The following is a 14,117-nucleotide window of genomic DNA, read 5'->3' on the forward strand; positions in this document are numbered from 1 at the left end:
ATAGGTAGGAGGTGAGGAGGGCTTCTATATCAACTCCACCCTGTGATAGGCTCTCTAACTTCTCCTCCTCAACTCTATCATAGCATGCTTGAATCTAAGAAATTTGTCCCTGATGTGAGTTTGGTGATCCATGTCCAAGTTGTCTGGGCCATATCTTTGAGGCATTTGATACTTTGAAGTGAATAATATGGAGATGCGGTGTAGTGCACTAGTAGTGGGCCCATAGAAAATGGTGAATCTTTACTTGGATCTCTGGCTTTGCAAGGGTAGAAACCCCTCTCAATGCCTTCAAAGCCCTATGATTAAAAGACCGATTCGTCTCTGATTAGGATAACCAATCACTCGACTAAGTGTCTTGAAACACTCTAAACAAGCAATGACATCTTCCACCAGTCTTATACTCTACCAGACATAGGCAACTCCAATGCTCCTATGACCCTATCTCTTGGCATGAAAAGCTTGCATACCTTGTCCTCATGGCCACCATGTTGCTCTATCTACATCAACCTCAAGGACATGCAATCATACTTTGATCTGGCTGATAGCAATCCTCATACCATGCATATATGCACAGCCATATATCCTGATTGTCCAATAAATTCATTATATGCATATCATACCATGGACATATGCGAATCCATGTATCCCAGCTGTCTAATAAAGCCATCATCTATGAATCTGAGAAAAGTGACCCCTATAGTGCTACATCTTTATGGGTATGGGGTCCGAACAAGTCTCTTGAGTATGCATCTGTATCAAATCCTCTCTCAAGTATTTGTTCTCCTCTTGGTAGATTTTAAATTCCGGGGAGTCTTCATCATATTGAAAACAAAGCAGTGCTTTTCCATACTTGCTTTCTTGCCATCGGCCTCTATATGAGCGGGTTCCACCTCCACTTTTGCTTTCTTTCTGCCCATATGGGTGCTTGCAGCCATCATCGCTGTTATCATCAACACTTCTTGCCTTCTTGCTACAAAAGCAACCATTTTCCAGCTGGTCATCCACCGCCATGTGCGCTTTTTCTGAGTGGCCATGCCACATCAGCATTTCATCCAGTCAGCAAACTGGCTGGCCAACAAGCTGCCTCCCACATCCTCATGCTCTCCTTCATAGAATATACCCCAAGGTCACTGCCCTAGGTCATCAACATAGTACTTGCTGATCAAAAAGAGTAACAAGTCAGCCAGCTTCTCCATAGACATGATATTGGACCCTTCATGCTATCCCAAATAACTCTATGATGATACACCAATGCATAGTGTAACAAGCTACAACCACTGCAACTTTCAACCATGGCTAAGAAGCTTTTAAAACAAGTAAACACCTTTCCTGTGTGCTTCATTGCATAAATCCAACTATGACGGGCCAAGTCACTAATGAAAGTCACAAAGTATAAGCATGCCCCTATGGATGGGATTTGCATCACTAGCTGCAACTTTTTAGTAGCTCACATAGATCCATCCTTGGGATACAAAGCATACATATATTGCTGGGTACACAATCCTCACATGCATGTTTGACTAGCACTTTCAACAAGGGCAGTTCAAGAAACATCATGCCTTTTTAGACAAAGAAAATTGTTGTAGTTTGAATGACCAAACCAAGCATGCCACAACTCACCATAATGACTAAGGTATGAACTGCCATAGCATCCTCATATACAATCCTCTTATAAATATCCAACATATAAAGCCCATTGTACAACGTGCAAGTAATAAGAATTGTATCACTATTGTTGCCATCATCCATACTACAACTACCCATGAAACCAGGCTTCCTTTCAGAGAAAGAGTAGTAATGACCTGATCTGATACTAATTGCAGCAAGAATAAATTTCACATAAACTGAAATGCAAATGATACCACTTGAGCTTAGACACTAGACACCCAATTGGCCACAAGACCGGCATCCCTTACGATATTTATTTATCTTCTATTGCAATTGGAAGAAATACAGTGAGGTTGCTCCAATCTTGCTCACTTTCCAATGACAAGCAAGTCTTCCTATGAGCTTGCACTTGATTCACCCAAGGATTGACCTTCAATTGACCATTGGCTGGTCAAATCTAGCCCCAAATCTGACTAGGATGGGCTGACTCCTTGGAAACGCCAAGATTACACAATTTCCAGCTAAACCCTAATTTTTGCAACAGTAAATACTCCTGCTGTCTGCTAAATATGGTTGATTTCTGCTACAAATGGCTGAGATTTGCTGAGATACTTTGGGGAAAGGCTAGAGAATGAGGAAGAATGTTGTGTAGAGAGAAAATTCAAACCTTCATCACCAAAAACTGATCATTTCTACTGTTGCCCTAATTAGAAATGCCCATAATGCTGTCACATATGGCCAAAAGGCACACAATCTACTATCACCCAACACAATGGCTTTCACCCTGATGTTGGCAACTCTTTTAAGCTATCACATGCAGGGAAAGTCCTCCTAATCAAGTCACCACCTCCTGTAGGATACTCAACTGTCTAGAAATGCCTAGTACAGCAGCGGCAACCTCTCCTTCCTCTCTCTCAGCCTCCAACTAGCTCGAATGAGCTCTCTCTAGCCTCCAACAGTCTTCTCCCCACTTGCATGGGAAATTTTTGCCATGTGGTAGTCTTTTTAATCTATTTCAATTAATTTTCAGTCATTTAATTAATTTTCAGAATTAATCAATTATGCAAACTGATTCAGCCCTTTGTCCCCACCCAAAAAAATTAGTTGTGCCCATCCACAATTAAATTTGCTAGGCTATTTTGATCCCCTAGTGGTATTCTAAATTATTTGACCCCTGAACTAGCATTTTTAATCAAATAAATACCCTAGGTCCAACTGACACCAAGTACCACCTAGTACTTATCAAGTACAACTTTTGTCTTTGGTACCCACCACTAACTTCTCAGGTTCTTTGGCCTGTCATTATGAAATAACTAACTTGTATATCACATGTACACCTCACATTTGTACATTCAATTAACAACTTAATCAAATGCTAAACAAACCATCAAAATCTTACATCCCCATGACAGACCTCCCCTTTGAAATCTTTGCAATCGTCCCCGATTGCACTACCATGTGTAACCAACCTTTTGTATATCAAATGTCACCAAGGCATATTGGCTCAATGATTCAAATTAAGTTGATGCTCATTTACTTTGAAATGTGGTTTATATTATTTAAATATTTTAAAATATGGATAAATTTTCATCTTTCTATTTAAGGATGGTCAATGGCCAAAACGCCCTAGAATTATACTTGGATCATCATTGACAAGATGCCCAAGAGATATCACAAGTTTAGTGAGGCAATCAAATTGACCAAAAAGCCCAAATAACTAAGACTTTTTCACTCAGATAGTCATATTGACTAGAAGCCCATATAATAAGTGGTTTCAAAAAGTCAAACCATATGTTCATGATCAAAGAAACAAACCATGAACCAGTAAACCTATACAATTAAGCTCTCTAGAATCTAAATTTGGCAACTCCTGAAATTTAGGAGATTACTATTTTTGAAATTTTCTCAAATGAAAATTCCATTCTTCCTAAAGGCTCCAAACTTTCAAAAGGAACAATTTTGTCTTCAATGAGAGATTTTTAGATAAGAAAGTTTAGAAGCTTCTTCCTCTAGAAAAGTGACATGTGACATCTAGAATAGGATGTGTCATTTTGAATAGAAGTGTCTCTACGCTTGTCATTTTCAACAAATACTTGTCATTTGTAACCTCTCCTTTCCACTTTTGAGCACCCAAGTCTCATACCTTTATATTGAAGGTCTCTCTCTTCATTTCCAATAAGCTCTCATACTAAAATTTCAGTCATATACTTTGTACTCTCTTATCTATCACTCATCCAAGAAGCACTTTCTACTTAGCTTAATCTAGTGCAAGGACTAAAGAAAAAAATCAGCTTGCTGCTTGGAGTATACAGAAATTAGGGTTTCAAAATCCCTAATTTCTAGACTTGCAGCAAATCAACCCTTTGTATATGGTTCAAATACTTGGTACCCATGGTTTTTTTCAATAAATTTCTATAAAGGGGGAAGGGTCGGTTCCCCTCTTAACATGGTGTCGACTCTCTTTTTTCTCTTTGTCTCCCTCTGGTTTCTGATTTTCATGGTGATAATTTCATGGTGATAATTGATTAAGTTGGTTAAGTTCAAAGTATTATCACTCTCACATTCTTCCTCGCGCTTATACCATGTGCCCACAAGAAAATGTATTTCACTGGAATTTCCATAAGGCGTCATAGGAAAACAACATTGGCCACTATTGCTAAGCCATGCTACTGCCAAATACTTGCTGAAATTTTCCAGCCAACTTAATCAAGATATAAAACTCGAAAAGAATGCAAAATTGTTGTTAGAAACATATAGGATGCCTCCATCATTAATATATGTCAAGTATTCTGACCAAACAAGTATAGTAAAGAATAGACTAAGCATAAAAATTGGCTGAAATATTAAGGGCATCCATAAAACACATTGCTACCCATAAAACCAATCGCATACCACTGAAAACTAACGATCATCTGCTACAAACCAGCAAATGGTAATGAACTTTGAATGATCATAAACTAATGCAAATGTATAGTTTTAGAGCTACAGATGAAAATACATACCATATTCATACTAACTACAGTGACTAATACATTGAATAGTAATCCAATAACAAATATACAATCAACAACAGTACTTAAGATACATGTTGAATACATCTAAGATTCAATATACACTAGAGTTGTCCATCACTAGAAGAGTGGAAGTGCTACCTCCAAATTGAGCATTAAGCAATGCTCTAGACCTTCTGCTCAACTAAACCTAAAAGAGCCGATCAAGACTCTAGCTAAAAGGTATTGAGGTAAAGCTGCAACAACCAAGAGTAGTATGCCAAGTCACTCTCTTTCATCCATTTAGCATTCATTGGTAAGTAATTCTAAAACTTCACCAAGTATCTCCTAGAAACTTTACCTCTGATCTTTCTCACTTTATGTGCCAATATCTACTCGGATAGCAATATCTCATCCAAGCTCTCAACCTCTGGTTGAATTTCAACAAATACATCCTCTAGCACATCACCATGAAAAGGCCTCAACAAACTAACACAAAAGGGATTATGTATCCGCTAGAATGGAGGCAATTTCAGCCTATAAGCAACATCACTAATCTTTTGCAACACTTGGAACATAGTAGAATGGAGCTTCAGAAATGGGGAAACGGAAACACATTTCGAAGACGTGAAATAGAGTTTCGGCCTAAGGCTGAAACAAGGAAACGGATTGTATGCCAATCTCTAAAGAGAATTTAATATTAGACATATGTAAAGGAGTAATATCATTTGTAACTTGAACCTTTGCACCAAAAATACTTGATTCCTCAACATTATAGAGTATACATGTAACATAAGAAGAGACTCCATCAGCATACACACCGCTACCTCCATAGTTGTTCATGATGCATGCGTAGCTCCAAAATGTATCCTTCATCATGGCTGTAGCTTGTTGGAAATAGAGAAAACCAAAAGCAAAAGGAGAGAGAACCAGCTCTAATGAGTGTGGACAGTGAAGGATGAAGAGAAGAGAGGCATAGCTTACTGGAATTAGTGACAAACAGCTGCATATAGTGTCGAAAGGCATGGAAAATAATTAGGGAGCTAGAGGATGAGGGATTTAGGGTTTATGTGCTGTAGACAACAGCAAATTTGCACTATGAGAAGCAAGTAGCAACTAAAGAGAGTGAGCAATAGATAAGAGAGACTAAAGAGCTGAGGAGAATAGGCAAAAGCAGCACGCTAAGTTTGAGAAGTGAATAAACAATCCCAAACACAACTTTACCCTACATGTCCCAAAAAAAAGGTTTTGGTTTGTTACGTGTTTCCATTTTAGACCCCTAGAATGGCATTTCGAGCAACTATAACCTAAAAGAGCCAATAAAACACACACTCACCTTTGGATACAATCAATCTTTGCCTTTCATCTTTTTCAAGCTTGCCTTTTCAAAACATAGAAACACATAATCACCCTTTACAAGATGCAAAGCATGTGTATGGCAATCAGCTGACCCCTTTTGCTTTTCATAGGATCTCTGAAGTGCATAATCTTCTTATAGGTTACATCCATGTTCTCCACATAATGATCAATCTCAACAATTTTATCCTTAGTGTACAAAATAGAGGGCACTTTCTTGCCACCCTCAACCTCAAACAGAGCCTTACCAGTGAAACTATGCACCATATAATCATATGCAAACTCTAGCAAAGGTAAGTACTATTCCCACTGTATCTTATACTCTAATATATAACACCTCAAGAGATCTAAAACTGTCAGGATGAAGAAAATTTCAATGTGGTACCCATGTTCTCAAATATCCCCTTCCAAAACAAATTGACCATCCATGGATCTCAATCACTAATGACCAACTTTGGATGTGATGATACTTTAACACATGCTACAAAAATAACCGTGCCATATGATCAACCTTTATTTTCTTCCTCGCCAAAATGAAATGGGCATGCTTACTAAACCGGGAAATGATAGTCCATATCCCATCATCCCTTGTAGGTATCCTAGAAAAAAAGATCAAAGATAAAGAAAGTCCATAGCAATGCTTTGCAAAGGTCTATGTGGTATAGGCAAGAGCTATAAGTACTACATATGTCCGAACAAGCTATGTTTATTACCTCACCCTTTGCACTAAATATTGAGATAACCAAGTTTCCTATCATAGTGTATCTCTTCTTCTTCTTTCCCTCATCTTTCACCACAATCGAGACTAGAAGACAAGGTTGCCTTGCCCTTGGGCTTCTACCTTGATGGTGTTGAAACATTTGTATGTGCCTATGTACAAAGGGTATCTATTCTAAAGACTCTTGAAGACTGAAAACTTAAAGACAAAGATCCTAACCGCCCACTAGCAATAGTCATAGAATGCACCTACTGAGGGTGGGATAATTAATCATTTTAAAATCAATCTTATAATTCACCTGCCCACCTTGTAGCAGTAGAATAAGGCACCAAGGGGGCGTGTTGAGACTTTTGTATATGTGTATGTACGAGCCTTCTATGCATTCAACACAATATGAATGGTACCTTAGAGTGCGGAGAGAGAAGGATGATAATTTGGATCGATAAGAATCCAAGTTGTCAAGTCAAACTAGACCAAATAGAACGTATTGGATGTACTCATTTTCATATAAAGAGGCACAAGCAATGCAATTGGATGTGAAGCTTTTCTTTTCTATCTCAAACATTTGGCTATCTTCATTTATGACCCTCCTTGAATCTCTTATCCTTTCAGATGGCTGCCATGAATTTTCCTTACCTCTATGAGGCCACACAATTGCCCAATCCCCTAAAACCATGCATGACTAGTTAATCCATAATTGCTCCTTGTATAGCAATAAGGAAACCAACTCATCAAAAAGGTATGCATTGGCATTATCCTTAGCAACCAGGCAACGAGTAGTAGCAAAGTTTTGATAAGAATCATGCAATCCACCCAATATTGTGAAAATAAGAGATGTATTTGTAACAATCTCATTAATGTTTGTCAGCCCGTCCTTGAAATCTTTCATTCACATGATATAGAAATCCTCAAATTCTCTCTCAATCATGTGTTCAGCCTCCAACTGCTTTCTCAAGATGCTGAGCCTCATGAACCACTAGTAATTGTTGGTTGCTATTGCTGCACTATTGGGCCTGCAACCCTCCATTCTGTCCCTTATACATAAGCCCATAATTGCTCAATAGCCAACATATGGCACATCATGCATGCCCACATTGGATAATTAGTGTCATCCCCAAACACATCATAGCCAACCATGGCAACATTGCACAATGTGTATGCTAACACAAGTGCAACTCAAACAAGTGCTAAAAGCCTAAAACATGGCTATTTCACTACCATTTAAACACCCGAAAAAGCACACAAGAAAGGAAGGAAATGGCAATGCCCACTTATGGAAGCATCAGATCAACAAATGAATTGCGGGAGGATGATTAGAGCAGCGTAAATAGTTTGCTATCCAAAAGCATAGTTTTTGAGCAGCAACAATGATGGCTCATCTACTGGTGGCAGATTTGGGGCAAATGTCAAGCTGATATGTAGAAAGTCATCCCAAAATTTTGGAGTCAATTTGGTGAATATTTGACTAAAAATCGATGGAAATTTGACGAGAATTTTAGGGGAAGTTTAATGTGTGTGAAAGGGGCTCAACGTTGATAAGAGGCTTCATTTTTTATAAGAACGTATTGTTTCAAGGATTTGGATAAAGATTATCCATAGTCTCCATGGGAGATGGGAGAGGATGCAAGGCGGCTTCAAGAGGATAAGGAGGGGAAGAGACATCTTCTTGCAAGCATGGGAATCAAGCACCTTCTTTCATACTGTCCCTCGTATGGTGTGGCATTATAGGCCACCAAATTGGTGTCAAAAATAACAGGTACGCTCTGATACTATGTCAAAATAAGCAACGGTGCAGAGAGACAGTAGGGTTTGTGGGGAGCAACACAGAGTGTGTACCGCAAACAATGAGAGAGAAGAGAAACTTAGAAATACAAGAAAAACACGGTGATGATGCACTATATCATGCTATGAGAAGAAAAGCTGGTACAACAGAGTTGAAGCTCAAAAGACAATTGCATTGTCCTATATCAATCAGGCGACGGCACTTGTGGGAAATCTGCATAGTGTGAAGGGAGCAAAATGCAGTCCTCCGGGCAGCAAGCTATCCAAGTAAGCACTAAAAGGTGAAAGACAGCTCTCGAGGGAGCAGCGGACCATAGTCCTCTGATGCAGTTGGAGATGTGGAAGATGATCACCAGCTATCGGGGAAGCAAACCGCAGTCCTTTCATGGTGGGGAGTGACCTAGGCAACAAAACGCAAATCCGAGAGTGTTCAAGCTGTCAAATGCACAAACAATAGCCCAAATGCTGACACCAGCTGGATAATGATGACTCCAGATGATGGAAGATGAGCTGAGCTGCAAAAGCGCAAGTCCGAGCAGCCTGTATGATAGACGAGTGATGTTAGGTGATGGAGGAGGAGTTAGGCTGCAAAAACACAAGTCCTAGCAACCTCTGTGACATACGAGTGATGCTAGTGATGAAGGAGAAGCCACGTTGCAAAAACGCAAGTCCTAGCAGCCTCTATGATAAACGAGTGACACCAAGTGATGGAGGAGAAGCCAGGCTACAAAAATGCAAGTCCCCGCAGCCCTTGTGATAAACAAATAATGAAATCACTAACGCTAGGGATGTAGATAGCGACTAGAGACTAGGATGTTGACACCAAGCTAGAGATGATGATGCCACTCAAGCAGAAGACCTCCAAACTAAAAAATGCAGGTGAAGGTGGAGCCTAGAGAAGAAGGGTACTAATGCCAAGCAGATGGTGACACCACATGAAAGATGCTCCAAACAAAAGGCCTAATGCTAGAGCAAAGCGCCTGAAACAAAAGAGGAAGGGTGATTGCAACCATGAGCCACAAACTACAATGTCCTCCTAGAGGGATGTGAGGGTAGTGGAAGGGGCTGGTGAGAGAAGGGAAGTGGTGATGGTGACTGAAGGAGATGGTCAAGAATGACTAAAAAGTGAGAGGTGGTGTGGTGAAGAATGAATGAAGTGACTACCTATTGATAGGCATAAGCTGTCTAGGGTGGTGCACCACTATGTGGGCGCCCACTGAAAAAGTGGCCAAAATTTGGACACCAGCCCTTTTTGGGGTTGTCAGTGTGAAACCCTAAATGAAGTATGTGAACTGAAGAAATGGTTTCTCAACACCCCCTCTCAGACCCGAAAAGGGATGAAAAAAGAGGAGCAAAGAGAGACACAATGAAAATGTAGAGGATCCCAGAGATCCAAGATTGCCACCCCAAAGGTAACCTCTAGTAAGAAACAATAGACGAGATGAACTCTAGAACCTGACTCCACCTCGGGAGAGAAGCCACTACCTCTATAACTCCATGCTGGAAGGAATTCAAAGGTCTCCTCACCAAGTCACTGTTGAACCTCCAAGGCCTCGCTATAGGCGGTCTCTGAAGATTCTAGGTATTAGGAGGAGAAATGATTGCTGGAGGACTACCATCCCAAAAGAGTAAATGGTGGGTGACGAAATTCATGACGAGGAGGTGCCCCCCGAGGGTGGAGGTGTAGGGGCCCTATCTAAAGCCGAACAAGTAGAAGCCCCCTCTGAGGGCAAAGAGAGTACATCTCCCTTTGAAGACCCCTCTACAAGAGATAGGAAATCTACAAACTCGTGGATCACGGACTCTGAATCATCTAATAACAAAGGAAGTGTCATCAATCATGCCAAAGAAGGTATCTAGGGCATTGAATACATCCAAGAACTCCCAAAGGTAGCATCTCAAACTTGAGTAGTCGAGGGTGGGGAAAGGTGAGGCTCAGGCTGGGCAACAGTCACTATTCTCTCCGTGGAGCAGATTGTGGAGCTGAAATAATAGGAGTAGAACAGCCACTATCTCACCAAGGAGCGGACTGCCGAGGGGACGATAGCCAACAATCATTGTCTATCAGGGGAGCGGACTACAGAACCGCGGGTTGTTGAGGTGGCATTCCTAAAATCTTGGAAGAAAGTAGAAGCAACCTTTGTAGCGCATTGTGGCGGTCACGAGGAGGCTGTGGTACCAGTCAATCCTCTTGTGGCTCGGAAGGGCTTAGTGCGCATCAGATGCGTCTTATTGCCTTGAGTATAAAAACCTGAAAGCCGGTGTAGAATAAACATTGTGGCCTAGAAGGGAGAGGTGGCACAATGAGTGCCTGAGGGTAGACACATATACTCTGGCGGGGTAGGGAGCAAAGGTCCATGTCGGCAAACATCGGTAGGAGTTCCAGTGATGCCAGAAGAGGAGCACCTAGTGGTCTATCCATTTACCTGTGGAGAAGTCATAGCGCCAAAGTGTCAACCTGTAAAAGGGAGGGTGGGTGGGAGAGGAAGAGAAGGATATCTCTGTCTCCTAGTGATGCAATGGAAAGGAAGGGGGAAATCAGTAGATGGTGCCGAGCCCGCAACCTGTCTTTCCCTTCTCTGATGAATAGGGTATTTAGCTCTTTGAGCTCCTGCACTCTGATATCATGTCAAAAATAATAGATATGCTCTGATACCATGTCAAAATAAGTGACGATGCAGAGAGACAGTAGGGTTTGCGAGGAGTAACACAGAGTGTATATGGCAAACACTAAGAGAGAAGAGAAACTCAAAAATACAAGAAGAACACGGTGATCATGCACTGAATCATGCTATGAGAAAAAAAGTTGATAAAGTAGAGTCAAAGCTCAAAAGATAACGGCACTGTCTTGTCTAAATTAGGTGGCAAGTCCTATGGGAAATCTACACAGCGAAGGGAGTGTAACGCAATCCTGCAAGCAATGGGCTATCAAAGTAATCATTGAAAGGTGAAAGATAGCTCTCAAGGGAGCAGACCGCAGTCCTCTCATGCTGTCGGAGATGTTGAATATGATCACCAACTATCAAGGGAGTGAACCGCAGTCCTTTCATGCCAAGGGTGACCTAGGCAGCAAAATGCAAATCCCAAAGTGTCACAGTTATCAAACGCACAGAGAGCATCCAAGATGTTGATGTCAAGTGGATACTGATGATCGAGATAATGGAAAATGATCCGGGTTGCAAAAACACAAATTCCAGCAACCTCTATTATAGATGAGTGATGCCAAGTGATGGAGGAGGAGTCAGGCTACAAAAAAGTAGGTCCTAGGAGCCTCTATGACAAGTGACACTAGGTAATGAAGGAGGAGCCAAGATGTAAAAACGCAGGTCCCAGCAGCCCCTGTGATAAACAAGTGACACCAGGTGATGAAGGAGAAGCCAGGCTGCAAAAACACAGGTCCCAATAGCCCCTGTGATAAATGAATAATGAAATCACTGACGCTAGGTGATGTATAGATTGCCGCCAAAGGCTAGGATACTAACGCCCAGCTGGAGATGATGACTCCAAGCAAGGAGAAGACCCCGAGACTAGAAAACGCAAGTGAAGGTGGAGGTTGAAGGAGAAGGGTGCTGACACCAAGCAAATGATAGTGATGCCAGGGGGTAGATGCTCCAAACAAAAGGCTTGATGCTAGAAGAGAGTGCTTGAAGCAGAAGAGGAAGGGTGAAGGCAACTAGGAGCTACAAATCGCAATGTCCTCCTGAAGGGATGTGAGGGTAGTGCAAAGGGCTAGTGAGAGAAGGGAAATGGTAGTGGTGACCGAAGAAGGTGGTGAAGAATTATTGAAGAGAGAGAGGTGGTGTTGTGAAGAATGAATAAAGTGATAGTCTATTTATAGGCATACTCTGTCTAGGGTAGCGCACCATTATGTGGGTGTCCACTGAAAAAGTGGCCAAAATGTGGACACCATCCCTTTTTAGTGCTATCAGTGCAAAACCCTAAATGAAGTGTGTGAACTGAAGAACTGGTTTCTCAACAATCGGTCATTCACACAACCATTGTATTTGTGATGTACTCAGCTGCTCTCTATAAAGTTCCTCTTGTACCTTGTATTTTACCTCAAGGGGATTTTCTCTGAAGTGTTATTAAGTGAATTTTCATTTCTTGAAAAAATATATATAAGAAGGTTGATAACAGGTGAGAGATAAGCAAGATTAAAGAGAAGAGTCAAGACGAGCCTTAAAAATAGCATGTCGACATGCTCCAATGATGTGGACACCAATAACTTGTGATGGCAAGAAGGCCATTTTGCAAGCAATGGCTGTTGCTGATTGCCATGTGATGGCGACGGGCTTCTGGTCAAATTGTGGTGGTGTTGCTGATGGCTATCGATGATAGTTGTTGGTGACAATGTGGTCCCATAGATGCATATCATCTACACCACCCTAATTGTGCCGTGTCCTAATCCCCTTCTTATGTTATTATAGCCCTGTAGCCCTATGTTCGTTGTAGCCTTCTAGCTCCATGTGTTGTTTGCTGCCTCTCTTTGAGTCTACTTGGTTGGCCAAAAGGCCCTTTGTAAATATTTCAATTGATTGATTCAAACTTGTTCAATGGAAAGAGAAAGAGAGAATGTGTGTCTGCACACATGCATATGCTAGAATGGCATGAACGATAATGAATGCAACCAGAAGTACACAATCTCTAAGGTACTAAGGTAACCCCTACCAAGAGGGCATCACATAAAGAAAAAGCCTTTACTAGCACGAAGGGAAAAGTGCATGTGTGTAAGAGACTGTTCACACCACAATGACGAAACAGAAACAGGATAAGTGTCACAAAAAGGGCCGTTTAGGATTGCACTAAAGTTGAGGAATGTTTCACATGAGCTTCAGCCACAAGGTGTGTCTGCTCTTTGATTTTTGCATACTATGGACCCTTCCTAGCACTAGTGCAAATCAACTGGAACCAGATTCACAAGGGTTTGCTTCCTAAATGCATGTGCCTTCATCAATACAAGCAAAGATAATTCAGGCTTTGGTATCCTGTGGCATCGAAGGGCTGTCAAATACAAGATTTATATTGCTTTGATGGGAATCTATTTTCTGAGAAGACTGCCATTTGTAGTGGTGAAACTATTAAAAAAAAAAATTGGCTGAGGCCATGTTATGCAGATTTACATGCAATGTTCTATGCTGGGTGTACCATTCAGCAACACTAACGAAAAAATATAAACTGCAGAAGAAAACAGAGTTTTGAATTTCAAAGAGTAAGTGATAGGCACATATGGAATTGTTTAAAAGGTTCAGATCAAAACAATTAAACCGATTGTAAGGGCAACTACCTAGACAACCTGACAGATATGAAAAACATGCTCAATAGCCAGCTAGGTGCATAATCAACCTCCATCTGGTTAAAACCTTATAGGTCCCTGGTTTTCAGAAAAACTGCAGCCTTCAAGGTCAAGTTTGCTCAAAACAACAGCAGCAATTTGAATCCCTTTTGCCATGATAGTAAGTAGCAAACATCAAGTTTATATAATCTAGAACTAAGAACCTGACCCTTTGGAATATTTTTTCTTTTTTCTTTTTTTAATGTTTGCAAGGTCAAGTCTGCTCAAAACAAGAGCAGCAATTCGGAACCCTTTTGCCCTGATAGTAAGTCACGAACATCATGTCTATATAACCTAGAACTAAAAACCTGGCCCTTTGGCATATATTTTC

General features: G+C 40.9%; 1 protein-coding gene across 1 annotated transcript in view; it reads right to left on the reverse strand.

Annotated features, from left to right (window-relative positions):
* LOC148032699 (uncharacterized) overlaps window positions 1-14,117 on the reverse strand; it is a 373,621-nt gene that overhangs the window by 175,408 nt on the left and 184,096 nt on the right. The window lies entirely within an intron of this gene.

This window comes from Lygodium microphyllum, chromosome 8, assembly GCF_053477565.2.
Source record: "Lygodium microphyllum isolate KBCC chromosome 8, Lygodium_microphyllum_v1.1.10, whole genome shotgun sequence".
NCBI lineage: Eukaryota > Viridiplantae > Streptophyta > Polypodiopsida > Schizaeales > Lygodiaceae > Lygodium > Lygodium microphyllum.